Raw genomic sequence first — 13,967 nt, 5'->3', positions numbered from 1 at the left:
CTTGCCCCTATCAGGAGATCGTCCATTTTCTTTGAAGAAGAATCATCATTTCGGCCATTACCTTGGTAAGGACCCGGGGTGCCGTGGACAATCCAACCGGCAGCGTCTGAAACTGATAGTGACAGTTCTGTACCACGAACCTGAGGTACCCTTGGTGAGAAGGGCAAATTGGGACATGGAGGTAAGCATCCCTGATGTCCCGGGACACCATATAGTCCCCTTCTTCCTGGTTCGCTATCACTGCTCTGAGTGACTCCATCTTGATTTGAACCTTTGTATGTAAGTGTTCAACTATTTCAGATTTAGAATAGGTCTCACCGAGCCGTCTGGCTTCAGTACCACAATATAGTGTGGAATAATACCCCTTTCCTTGTTGTAGGAGGGGTACTTTGATTATCACCTGCTGGGAATACAGCTTGGGAATTGTTTCCACTACTGCCTCCCTGTCGGAGGGAGACGTTGGTAAAGCAGACTTCAGGAACCTGCGAGGGGGAGACGTCTCGAATTTCCAATCTGTACCCTTGGGATACTACTTGTAGGATCCAGGGGTCCACTTGCGAGTGAGCCCACTGCGTGCTGAAACTCTTGAGACGACCCCCCCCACCGCACCTGAGTCCGCTTGTACGGCCCCAGCGTCATGCTGAGGACTTGGCAGAAGCGGTGGAGGGCTTCTGTTTCTGGGAATGGGCTGCCTGCTGCAGTCTTCTTCCCTTTCCTCTATCCCATGGCAGATATGACTGGCCTTTTGCCCGCTTGCCCTTATGGGGACGAAAGGACTGAGGCTGAAAAGACGTTGTCTTTTTCTCCTTTATACGGCAATACTTCCATGTGCCGTTTGGAATCTGCATCACCTGACCACTGTCGTGTCCATAAACAACTTCTGGCAGATATGGACATCGCACTTACTCTTGATGCCAGAGTGCAAATATCCCTCTGTGCATCTCGCATATATAGAAATGCATCCTTTAAATGTTCTATAGTCAATAAAATACTGTCCCTGTCAAGGGTATCAATATTTTCAGTCAGGGAATCCGACCAAGCCACCCCAGCGCTGCACATCCAGGCTGAGGCGATCGCTGGTCGCAGTATAACACCAGTATGTGTGTATATACTTTTTAGGATATTTTCCAGCCTCCTATCAGCTGGCTCCTTGAGGGCGGCCCTATCTGGAGACGGTACCGCCACTTGTTTTGATAAGCGTGTGAGCGCCTTATCCACCCTAAGGGGTGTTTCCCAACGCGCCCTAACTTCTGGCGGGAAAGGGTATACCGCCAATAATTTTCTATCGGGGGAAACCCACGCATCATCACACACTTCATTTAATTTATCTGATTCAGGAAAAACTACAGGTAGTTTTTTCACACTCCACATAATACCCTTTTTTGTGGTACTTGTAGTATCAGAAATATGTAACACCTCCTTCATTGCCCTTAACAAGTAACGTGTGGCCCTAAAGGAAAATACGTTTGTTTCTTCACCGTCGACACTGGAGTCAGTGTCCGTGTCTGTGTCTGTGTCGACCGACTGAGGTAAAAGGACGTTTTAACGCCCCTGACGGTGTTTGAGACGCCTGGACAGGTACTAATTGGTTTGCCGGCCGTCTCATGTCGTCAACCGACCTTGCAGCGTGTTGACATTATCACGTAATTCCTTAAATAAGCCATCCATTCCGGTGTCGACTCCCTAGAGAGTGACATCACCATTACAGGCAATTGCTCCGCCTCCTCACCAACATCGTCCTCATACATGTCGACACACACGTACCGACACACAGCACACACACAGGGAATGCTCTGATAGAGGACAGGACCCCACTAGCCCTTTGGGGAGACAGAGGGAGAGTTTGCCAGCACACACCAAAAACGCTATAATTATACAGGGACAACCTTTATATAAGTGTTTTTCCCTTATAGCATTTTAATATATATAGTCATATCGCCAAATAAGTGCCCCCCCCTCTCTGTTTTAACCCTGTTTCTGTAGTGCAGTGCAGGGGAGAGCCTGGGAGCCTTCCCACCAGCATTTCTGTGAGGGAAAATGGCGCTGTGTGCTGAGGAGAATAGGCCCCGCCCCCTTTTCGGCGGGCTTCTTCTCCCGTTTTTCTGAGACCTGGCAGGGGTTAAATACATCCATATAGCCCCCAGGGGCTATATGTGATGTATTTTTAGCCAGAATAAGGTACTATCATTGCTGCCCAGGGCGCCCCCCCCAGCGCCCTGCACCCTCAGTGACCGCTGCTATGAAGTGTGCTGACAACAATGGCGCACAGCTGCAGTGCTGTGCGCTACCTTATGAAGACTGAAAAGTCTTCTGCCGCCGGTTTCTGGACCTCTTCACTTTTCGGCATCTGCAAGGGGGTCGGCGGCGCGGCTCCGGGACGAACCCCAGGGTGAGACCTGTGTTCCGACTCCCTCTGGAGCTAATGGTGTCCAGTAGCCTAAGAAGCCAATCCATCCTGCACGCAGGTGAGTTCACTTCTCTCCCCTAAGTCCCTCGATGCAGTGAGCCTGTTGCCAGCAGGACTCACTGAAAATAAAAAACCTAACAAAACTTTTACTCTAAGCAGCTCTTTAGGAGAGCCACCTAGATTGCACCCTTCTCGGCCGGGCACAAAAATCTAACTGAGGCTTGGAGGAGGGTCATAGGGGGAGGAGCCAGTGCACACCACCTGATCCTAAAGCTTTTACTTTTGTGCCCTGTCTCCTGCGGAGCCGCTATTCCCCATGGTCCTGACGGAGTCCCCAGCATCCACTAGGACGTCAGAGAAAAAAACAGTAAAACTATATTTATTGTGTGTGACAGTAGATGGGAAGTTGGAACAGCTATGGGGGTCATTCCGAGTTGATCGCTAGCTGCTTTCGTTCACTGCGCAGTGATAAGGCAAAAAAAGGCACTTCTGCGCATGCGTATGCGGCGCAATGCGCACGCGCGTCGTACTATTACAGTGAACGATGTAGTTTCACACAAGGTCTAGCGAAGCATTTCAGTCGCACTGCTGGGTGTTTCTGGGTGTCAACTGACCGTTTTCAGGGAGTGTTTGAAAAAATGCAGGCGTGCCAGGAAAAACGCAGGCATGGCTGGGCAAACGCAGGGCGTGTTCGTGACATCAAAACAGGAACTGAATAGTCTGAAGTGATCGCAAGAGCTGAGTAGGTCTGAAGCTACTCTGAAACTGCACAAAAATAATTTGTAGCCGCCCTGCGATCCTTTCATTCGCACTTCTGCTAAGCTAAAATACACTCCCAGTGGGAGGCGGCATAGCGTTTGCATGGCTTCTAAAAAACTGCTAGCGAGCGATCAACTCGGAATGACCCCCCCATGTTTGATGAATTCCTAAGTGATACAGCTATTTCTTCAATAAGTGAAGCATCCAATAGGTTTAGAAAATGTCTAAACTAAGGGGGTTATTCAGGTTTGCTAGCAAATCAAAAAAGTACACTAATGGGCAAAACAATGTAGCACTGCAGGTGGGGCAGATGTAACATGTGCAGAGAGAGTTAGATTTGGGTGGGGTGTGTTCACACTGAAATACTGTATAATTTGCAGTGTAAAAAGAAAGTCATTATTTACCCTGCACAGAGACAATATAACCCACCCAAATCCAAATCTCTCTGCACATTAGTATGTCTTTTTTGTTTGTTTGCTAAGAAACCTGAATAAGGCCCTAAATGCAGGGCCGGCGCTACCATTAGGCAGCTTTAGGCAGCTGCCTATGGGCGCCGGCACTTGGAGGGCGGTGCTGAGTGGAGTGCAGTACAGTATGTCACAGGATGTGCGCTGTGGGGTATGCGAGGCGCCCGCTCCCTGTCCACCCGGTGTTGGATGTCCGGGTCCTGTCCACACCCACCTCCCCCTCCTGCACCGCTCACTCTCCCCCTTCCCTGCTGCCGCGATGACCAGGAAGAAGATCCGCTCCCTAGCTACGCTGACAAGTCGTGTAAGGAGAAGAGCTGCTAGAGGACGGGGGCGGCACCTTCACTCGGGATGGCAAGATTTACAGCAGCGGCCAGTACTTCTCCAACCACCGGCTGATCGCTCAGCAAGGTCTGCAAAGCAGGGAGGCGCTCTCCCTGCTCTGCTACCTTGCTGATGTGCACTGTAGCCGCCGCAGCCTCTGCCCTTCACTGAATGTCAGGCAGTGAGTAGCGGCACCAGCAGCATGTAGAGCGCGTCCCGCCTCTCCCCCTCTCTCGGTGACCGTGCCCGGCGACACTAAAGGGGGTCCAGGTGTGCACCGGGCCGGGACCACCCATTGGCCATATAACAGAAATTTTAAATATACTTCCACTGTCGCCGCCCGCCCTGTCAAATCCAGGAGGAGACTAGCAGCTCTGAGTCCCGTCCCGAGCTCCGCCTCCCAATTGCGCTGGGTAGCACGGGTAGCTGCTTGGTGTGACATGATGATGTCACACCAAGAGCAAAGCCTGACCCTCCCCCTGCAAAGACTAACCGAGGAGGAGCGGCACGCAATAACCAGGAGGTGGAGACGAGACATCAGAGATAGAGAGCCACGTGTGACAGCTGCCTGTCCCTTAAATGGAGAGGAGGCACTGCTTCAGCCTTTATCAGGTAAGTGACAGTCGGGGGCTCTCTGCATTGCATATAGACTACATATTAAGTTTAATTGACACATAGATTTAAAGCATTTGTTTATTTTAATAGAGCTATATTTTTTAATGTTACACATACACACATATATTTATATACACATCATTTTAAATAAAATTCCACAGAAGGCATATGTCAGGAAAAGTATGTCTTAGGACGGTACACAGATTACTGCATCCTATGTACACATGCCCCCACCCTCCCATTGACTCCCAGTCAGCGTCCCGACCATCACCGTCCCTTTAACCCCATCAGCGTCCCTACCCTCACCCTCCCTCTAACTCCCTGTCATCGCCCCTGCCCTCACCCTCCCTCTAACCCCCATCAGCGTCCCTACCGTCACCCTCCCTCTAACCCCCCCTCAGCGTCCCCGCCCTCACCTTCCCTCTAACTCCCCCTCAACGTCACTGCCCTCCCCCTCACCCCCCTCAGTCTCCCTACCCCCACCCTCCCTATAACCCCCCTCAGTGTTCCTACCCTCACCCTCCCTCTGTCCCCCCCTCAGCGTCCCTGCCCTCACCCTCCCTCTAACCCCCCTCAGCATCCCTGCCCTCACCCACCCTCTAATCCCCCTCAGCGTCCCTATCCTCACCCTCCCTCTAACCCGCGTTAGCGTCCTACCCTCAACCCCCTTCTAACTCCCCCTCAGTGTACCTACCCTCACCCTCCCTCTAACCCCCCTCAGTGTCCCTACCCTCACCCTCCCTCTAACCCCCCTCAGTGTCCCTACCCTCACCCTCCCTATGTCTCCCCCTCAGCGTCCGTGCCCTCACCCACCCTCTAACCCCCCTCAGTGTCCCTGTCCTCACCCTCCCTCTGTCTATCCCTCAGCGTCCCCGCCCTCACCCTCCCTCTAACCCCCCTCAGTGTCCCTACCCTAACCCTCCCTCTGTCTCCCCCTCAGCGTCCCTGCCCTCACCCTCCCTCTAACCCCCCTCAGTGTCCCTACCCTCACCCTTTCTTGTGAGACCACACACCCTTTTTTGCAGCACGCTGTTCCTTTATGAGTTAAAGGAGGGTGCAAAATTATAGTTTGCAGTGCTGCTTCTTTATCAGGCGGTGGCTGTGAAATATATAAGATGGCGCCCCCACACTTTTTCACTTAAGGGACTGTGTATTTGGGATGGGGGGTGGGGGTGTCCCCGAAGATTTGCCTAGGGAGCTGAGGATCCTTGCACCGGCCCTGCCTGAATGCAATTAGCTGTTCATTTGGTATTTGAAAAGAACTTCTGTATCAATTTTAGAGTTTTCTGCATAAACTGAAATTAAAATATATTCTGGGTAAGCTTTGTTTTCATTAAGCAAATCACCTGTTTGTTTCTGCAATAGTTGATCTTTTGAGATTTGTTAAATATTGTTGTTCCATTATTTCAAAAATCTGTAATTCAGATAACAATCTAGTGCATTTTTTTTTTTTGTAGAATGTTTCTGCAAAGTGGTCTTTGTGGATATCACCACAGAAAACTAGAGAGCTGCAGAAGTGTGTCTTTACTCACTGTAGTCTTGCAGAACAATGACTGCAGCGACACTTCCTGTATGAAAAAGTGGATGGCAACGATGTAACATCATTCCATCTACATACAGCATACTATTTATCTGCAACCCCTTTTTAAACATAAATAACAAAAACAGGTTTGTGGGTGTAAGACAGTGCGGCAGGTGTTGGATGCGGGGACAGTATGCAACAAAGAACAAATATAAACAAAAATTGGAAAAATATAAACAAAATTTGAACAATATAAACAAAAATATAAATTGAATTGGGCCTGGAAATTCTCCCAGACCTTGTAACAAAGAAAAGGGCTAGTGGTATGTTCGGTGTATAAATAAGCTCACTATTGGGCAGGGGCATGGGTTTGTCCTGCACCCCAATAGGTGCTTCTTCAGGGGACTTATTGTCCATGATGACGGGTGTTCTCAGAGCCGGCCCTAACCAATATGATGCACTAGGCAAAATTTTGGCTGGTGCCCCCTAGCACCACCGCTGGTTCCGCCTCTGAGCTTGCACCTCTTTCCCAGCACCATCACCCCTCACCCACAGTCCTTATTTTGGTGTTTGTACCCCCCTATATTTTAAATAAGAATAGTTCGCACATTTGGAGCACAGCCCCAAAAAGGGGTGTGTTTTTGCTGGCAAGGGGCATGGCCACACAATAGTAACCTGATAAAGCTAAATATCTACCTTTTAACATAAGCTATTTACTAATACCGTGAAGCCGTAATGGCCGCTAAACCACGTGCACGTGCTACACACTTCGTACGCTATTTGCGTACAAAGACCTCGCACGTGGTACGCAAGTTACGTACACACGCTGCGCTGGGTGTACGGAATACACACAGCGAGCATACACACAGTTAATAACCTTTTAAACCTTAAACACAGAATATGCTTATACTGTAAACCTCAGTACTGAGATACTGCAATGATGTAACACTGGTTAACCCTGATAATATGAAAGCTGTTTGAGCGATTAAGACGCTCAGAAACCCTTTATAATAACTGGTGAAACACACAATGCTTGATAAGGTTCCAACACCTTTCTAGATGATTTTAGTATGTAAAAGGGAAAAGAAAACAGTTACAGCTTATACACTACAGACCTAACATTAATACCTCTAACAGAATAACTAAACAGAAATATAAACAATAGCGAACGATCGCAAATACACATAAACAGAAAGAGAATAAATGGCAAAAACTTAAAGGATAACAAAAAGAGAACAATTGCTTACACACAGAGTAACTAAATGGCCACAGAGAAACTTACACACGTGGGAATGACTCGCAGGCGCTATCTGGAAACCAGCCCTCAGCTTTTCACCATGAAAACCTTTGTAGAGAGAAGTGATTGCTGGTCTAGCTATGGTGGTCTTTATATGCACATCCTACAGTACAATACAATGGTCCCTACAATCTCATTGTTTATTGGACACATGAATGTGTCTCTGCATTATAACAAAAGGTCATAGGTGGGTTTAAACAGATGGGCTGTGTCCTTCTCCAACTGCCCAGGTGGGAGGTATCCTCTGGATTCCCCCCTGCATGTGTAATGAATTGCAAATACAGTGAATGTCTATAAACTACTTTTAAACATAACTATACGCAGCAGCGAACAATCTCTTCCTAACCAACACTGAAATGTTACTATTAAAATACTCTTCAGTTAGATACTAAACACCACCATTCAACCTTTGTCTGACCCTTCATATCATGCAAAGAGGAATCCCCATGTCCACAAACCATTTAAACTAAACATTTTTACTGTCATTGCTAAGGGAAATAATCACTATAAAACACACTATATAGGTTAAATATGTTACGATCGAGTCGCCCGCTACACGCTCACAAACTCTACCGTAAATGCGCATAACACGCGCGTGATCGCCGGAGCGATCTTACGCAATTTGCGGACATGCGCACTCACCGCAGACCAGGTGCACGTGCAGCGGGCATGTGCATGGGGTTAGTACAAGGCATGTGAATCATGATATTTTTCGACTTTGACAAACCCCAATTATTCCACACAGTACTGCAACTTTATTCACATTTGATCATGCAATTGTGTCCATAATTAATTTTACATCCCACAGTAGTATCACTTTACCTTATAAATGTTACTCCTTACAGTAGAGCCCCTTATTCACATTACATCACACTGAATTGCTCCTTATTCACATTACACCACACCGTATTGCTCTTTATTCAGATTAGACGACACAATAGTGACCTTTCTATTCGCAACGCCACATAGTAGAGCACCTTATGCACATAATGCCACACAGCTTTGCCACTTACACATATGAGACACATTATTAATGGCCTTATAAACATAATGCGCCTTACACATTATGACAACCTTTATGAATGCCCTTTTACACATAATGTCCCTTACACATATGCCGCACATTATTAATGCCCTTATACACATAATGACACACAAAGTGCCCCTTGCACATTATTAATGCATTTTTACATGACAAACATAAAGCTCCTTACACATATTCTGAACACTACTGCACAACCAACCCACTCACATGGACACAGCACTCACACTGCCATTAACACTGTGACCTCTGCTTGGCTACAGATGTGTCCTCATAAATCTTGCCTCAATGCTAACGTCGAGCACCTTTTTTTATTGCTATGTGGCTAGGATGCACAAGCAGCTTCTGCTGATTAAAATGATATGCAGCATGCCTATATACCGTGTGAGACTGTGGCTGTATCTGCATATGAAATGCTACACACAGAATATAGGCATGCCGCATATCATTTTAATCAGCAGAAGCTGCTGATGCTCCTAGGCATATTAAATACCCTAGGCAATAGCCTAGTTTGCCTATGCCTATGGTCGGCTCTGGGTGTTCTGACACACTCAGGTGAGGTAGAAGTGTTGGCTCACAAATCTGTAGGAGGTGGCGCCTGTTGCACTCATACAAACACCATCAGATTATACCACATAGCCGTTGCGTCTGTTGGACGATCTCTTCACAGTCCAGACTCTGTCAAACTGGGGTGAGACTGGTGAGGCAGAGCCTTTCCTGTCATACTAACTTGTAAATCATAGTTTTGACTGTATAAAGTATATGAAAAATACAAAGAATATATTAGAACTATCTTCTTTTGTATTATTGTAATGTTTTTTATAGTCAAAAGAAAAAAGTAAGGCCCTATGTGTGCCAAGACTCATACCTTCTTAACATTTCATTACATTTTCAATAATTAGGAAATTGCTATACCTTAGGATAATATTTATTTTAACCCCTCAATACCATCCCTGTTTTCGCAGATAGAATTTTCGGTATCCGAGACATGCAAGGAGACACGGCACACTAATTAGGGTTCCCGGTCAGTTTCCGAAGAAAACAACACCCCAAAAAATGGAAACATAAACCTCATGTCGACCTTTTTCCATGTCGACCGTTTCCACATTGACCTCATGACCATGTCGACCTATTTCAGGTGTCGACCTACCCACTGTTGACCAATAGTGGTCGACCTAATGACTGTCGACCTAGTTAGGGTTGACCCAATGAACCACACCCAAATTTTCTTATTGTGACTTTGTATTGGTGTTTCTTTTTTTTGTCCTCTGCTGATGAATCACGTGAAACATCACAATACAATACAATACAAATGTATGCTGTTCCATTAGTGCTTTTTCTTAAACCATGGAAAGCAATAAATCAGAGCATGACTTTATCTGGCATCATATCTGATGCATTTGTAATAACCCGTAATATACGACTATGTTGAAAAATTATTATTGTGGTTTCTAAAATAAATATTTCTGTGATTCTGTTTTCTGAACACTGAAGAACGAACTGGAAAGAGCGTCTGGAAAACAATTCAGCCATTCTAGTGTGTAGCCCTAGCCAGTGCAGCAAAAAAAATATATATATATATTTGATGAGCTGTGAAAGTTGTTTTAGGAGCAGTCTTGTGCTGGCCATGCGTCCCCACTCTATTACAGCGATGCACAGCTGACAGTCTTATATTGCGAACTTTGATACCAATGTATAAATGTCAACAAGGGGAGAAAAAAGAAAGCTCTTGTGTGGGCGCACTCTTATCTAATTGTAATCACTTATCGTGATTATCCAATTAATTATACAAAATGCTGATAAAATATAATTTTATTAAGGTATTCATTAAGATCAATGTAATTGCCCATTCTCAAGGGTGTGCATGATCCAAAATAAGTTTTACTCAAGTAGGATAAGATTAGAAAAATATGATAAAATGTTCTGGTCCTGCCTCAGGAAATGAGATAAGAAAGGATGTAGACACTGCAAAATCATACATCCATTTCAACCCGACCAGTACAGGTAATCCGTATTAATGAGACCAATTATGTCAATTAAGTCGTAATTCTATCAATAGTCAAAGACAATTGGTGTCATTGACATGACAGTACAAGGTTCATGCTAATTATTGCCCAACTGCACAGAATATGCGGGTACCTCTATAAATATACTTGGAGGACTAAAATTAGTTCTCCAACCTGAAATATGCACCTTCCCAAAAGAGAAAAGTTGATGAAATATTAGGAATAAGTGGTGATACTGCTGTTGAAGTCACATACCACACATCATATAAAATGATTGATAGTCTACAACACTGGATATTCCCTGTGAGTCTCCTCTTCAGGTACTAGCCCAGCCCAACACTGTTTCGCTTCCAAGATCGGACGAGATCGGGCATTAGCAGTGTGGTTTGATAGTAGAGAGGGTGGGTCAGACTCCAATGAGAGTGCACCTAGGATAGGGGATGGTGACTGTTTTTGTCACAAGATTAAGGTGTGGATCTGCTTTTCATGTTAGGCAGGAGACATCAAATCCCACGATGGTGGTATTGTGCCCCTGGATCATAAATGAGAGTCCACGGAAGGAAATGTGTTGAAAAATAGAACGGGATTAATACATTAATGCTATATTGAAAATGAAGTAGCCATATGTTACTAAAAATAGGCCGTTCGGGGCTCGGGAGATGCAGACACAGGTTTGTGTATATGGTGATGCTACAACTAAGAGGAAAAAGTAACAGTTGTAACAGAAATTCTTTATCAGATGTAAGTTCACTCAGAACGATACTATGTAGAATAACTGCTGGGCTAGGAATTCAAATAATGTACAAAATCGCTCTCAATAGTGCTATTACAGATTATATATAAGATTTGAATATTTCTGCATGCAAAGGGAATACACTTGTACTGAGATTAGGAGCAAAAAGAAATCACACTTGTCATGTGAAATGACAATAATATGGATTACTAATACTGGTCATAAAATTGATTCTTAGTGCAGGTGCACCAAGGAATCACTATAATCACATGAATTTGCAGAAAGATATATATAAAATGCATATACTGCTGCTAGTATATATAACTTGATCTTAGTGAAAATAAACTGGTATAAACTGTGGCTAAACACACAAAAGCATTTATAGCCACATAATAAAGTACCTGACCTGAATAACTTCAGGGATAAAGTGCAGTTTTTCATATGAAGCAGCCAAGACCTATTTGGGCTAATGTAGCTGGATTAGAAATCCTGTCTTGCGGCTAGGACCATGAACCAATATGAATGGATTGAAGGGACCCACTGGAAAACGCGTTTCACCCCTTGGGGCTTGCTCACTTCCTGGGTCTGTGTGTGAAAATAACCTGGCGGTTTAAATCGCCGCATTGAGGTGTTTGGGCCAATCATAAGTGGGAGTTACTTAAGGATTGCAGGTGTACCACTTTAGCTGCAGATCGCAGGGTGCCGCTGACGTCCGCGGCTGTAAATGCCGGGGATTGGAGGCGCTAAGAGGGAACGGAAGTTGTTGTGCGCCATATTGAAAGAGGGCAAATGTGCCCTGGGTAAAATGTTGATGTCAATGGCTGCAGGTTCGGGAAATTAGAGGCGCAACAAGGGAACGGAAGTCGTGTGCGCCATATTGGAACCGGGCAATTGTGCCCTGGGTGAATATTAGTTGTTTTAATAGGAAATGAGAAGGCGCCGGGTGCGTTTATATAGGTATTGGTTAGAGGTTAATAATATTAAAGATGAGCTTGTCAGCTTTCTTTTTTCTCCCCTTGTTGACATACGTTATTTTCTGGCTCTGGGCGCACCACCAAACCGGACACAGAATTTAGGATTTTCTAATATAACTGTCCAATTTTGGTTCCTACTGATTAAAAGTGTATTGTCTATATGACCAGTGCCGGGTCGCCCTCCTCCTTGCTCTAACCAATGTATAAATACCTGGAGATTAATTATTTAATATCCCCAAGGATTTGCTAGTTTGTCTGTATTTCCTTTTGAAAAAGAATAGCATTTTCTTTTTAAATAAGTTCCTAATATTAGGTTTTAAATGCCAGGTTCTCCTCATTTCCCTTAGATCAGTTCCAACCTTAGTCCTCAAGTACCCCCAATAGTTCATGTTTTCCAGGTCTCATCACAGGATTGCAAGTGAAATAATTAGCTCCACCTGCAGTGGCGCACGCAGGGGGGGTTTCAGAGTACCTGGAACCCCCCCCTGATGAGCCAACATTTTTATTTTTGAGACAGAGACAGCAGTGCCTCGTCTCAGTAAAAGCCGCAACCGCGACAGCGGAGCTGCTCTAGCAGAGAGCTATGTAGCTCTCTGCATAGAGTGTGTCACGGTGGGGGGGGGGGGGGGGGAGCTGCTGGCTGTGCATGGTCAGCCATAGCAGCTCCCTCCGAAGTCCACACAGTGCCGCCTGTCAGAGTCACCATCAGCGGCGGTAGGCAATAGTGGAAGCGGCGCAGGTGGAGGCAGTCACCGTCAGCAGCGGAGATGCGCAGGAGTCAGGACATCGGCAATGATGGAATCGGCGGTCGGAAGCAGTCACCATCAGCGGCGGAGCTGCTGGACCTCGGCAATGGTGGAAGTGGCAGGAAGGCAGATGTGAGCATGTATATTTATTTTTTTACAGTTTGTGAATACAGCTATACTATATATGTGCATGTATATAAACCTGCAGTTTAGAGTATCAATTACTTGAAAAAGTCCTGGTCTAACCCTCCCCCTACCCTATCTAACCCTCCCTTTTAGGTGCCTAATAGAGATGAGCGGGTTCGGTTCGTCAAGATACGAACCCCCCCGAACTTCACCTATTTTACACGGTTCCGAGGCAGCCTCGGATCTTCCCGCCTTGCTCGGTTAACCATAGCGCGCCCGAACGTCATCATCCCGCTGTCGGATTCTCGCGAGATTCGTATTCTATATAAGGAGCCGCGCGTCGCCGCCATTTTCACTCGTGCATTGGAGATGATAGCGAGAGGACGTGGCTGCGTTCTCTCAGTTGTGTTCAGTGTGCTGCAAATATCTGTGCTCAGTGTGCTGCAAATATCTGTGCTCAGTGTGCTGCAAATATCTATGTTCTCTGCCTGAAAAACGCTCCATATCTGTGCTGCATTGTAGTATATAGTAGGAGGACAGTGCAGAATTTTGCTGACGACCAGTATATATATAGCAGTACGGTACAGTAGTCCATTGCTCTACCTCTATGTCGTCAAGTATACTATCCATCCATACCTGTGCTGCATTTTAGTTGTGCGCAGTATATAGTAGGAGGACAGTGCAGAATTTTGCTGACCACCAGTATATATATAGCAGTACGGTACAGTAGTCCATTGCTCTACCTCTGTGTCGTCAAGTATACTATCCATCCATACCTGTGCTGCATTGTAGTTGTGCGCAGTATATAGTAGGAGGACAGTGCAGAATTTTGCTGACCACCAGTATATATATAGCAGTACGGTACAGTAGTCCATTGCTCTACCTCTGTGTCATCAAGAATAATGTCCATATCTGTGCTGCATTGTAATTGTGCGCAGTATTATAGTAG

General features: G+C 45.8%; 1 pseudogene; it reads right to left on the bottom strand.

Moving 5' to 3' along the window:
* Positions 1 to 10,718: 10,718 nt before the first annotated feature.
* LOC134912696 (5S ribosomal RNA) lies at positions 10,719 to 10,837 on the bottom strand (annotated as a pseudogene).
* Positions 10,838 to 13,967: the final 3,130 nt, after the last annotated feature.

Source organism: Pseudophryne corroboree, chromosome 4 (genome assembly GCF_028390025.1).
Source record: "Pseudophryne corroboree isolate aPseCor3 chromosome 4, aPseCor3.hap2, whole genome shotgun sequence".
Classification (NCBI taxonomy): Eukaryota; Metazoa; Chordata; class Amphibia; order Anura; family Myobatrachidae; genus Pseudophryne; species Pseudophryne corroboree.
This window is presented reverse-complemented; position numbering and strand designations above follow the sequence as displayed.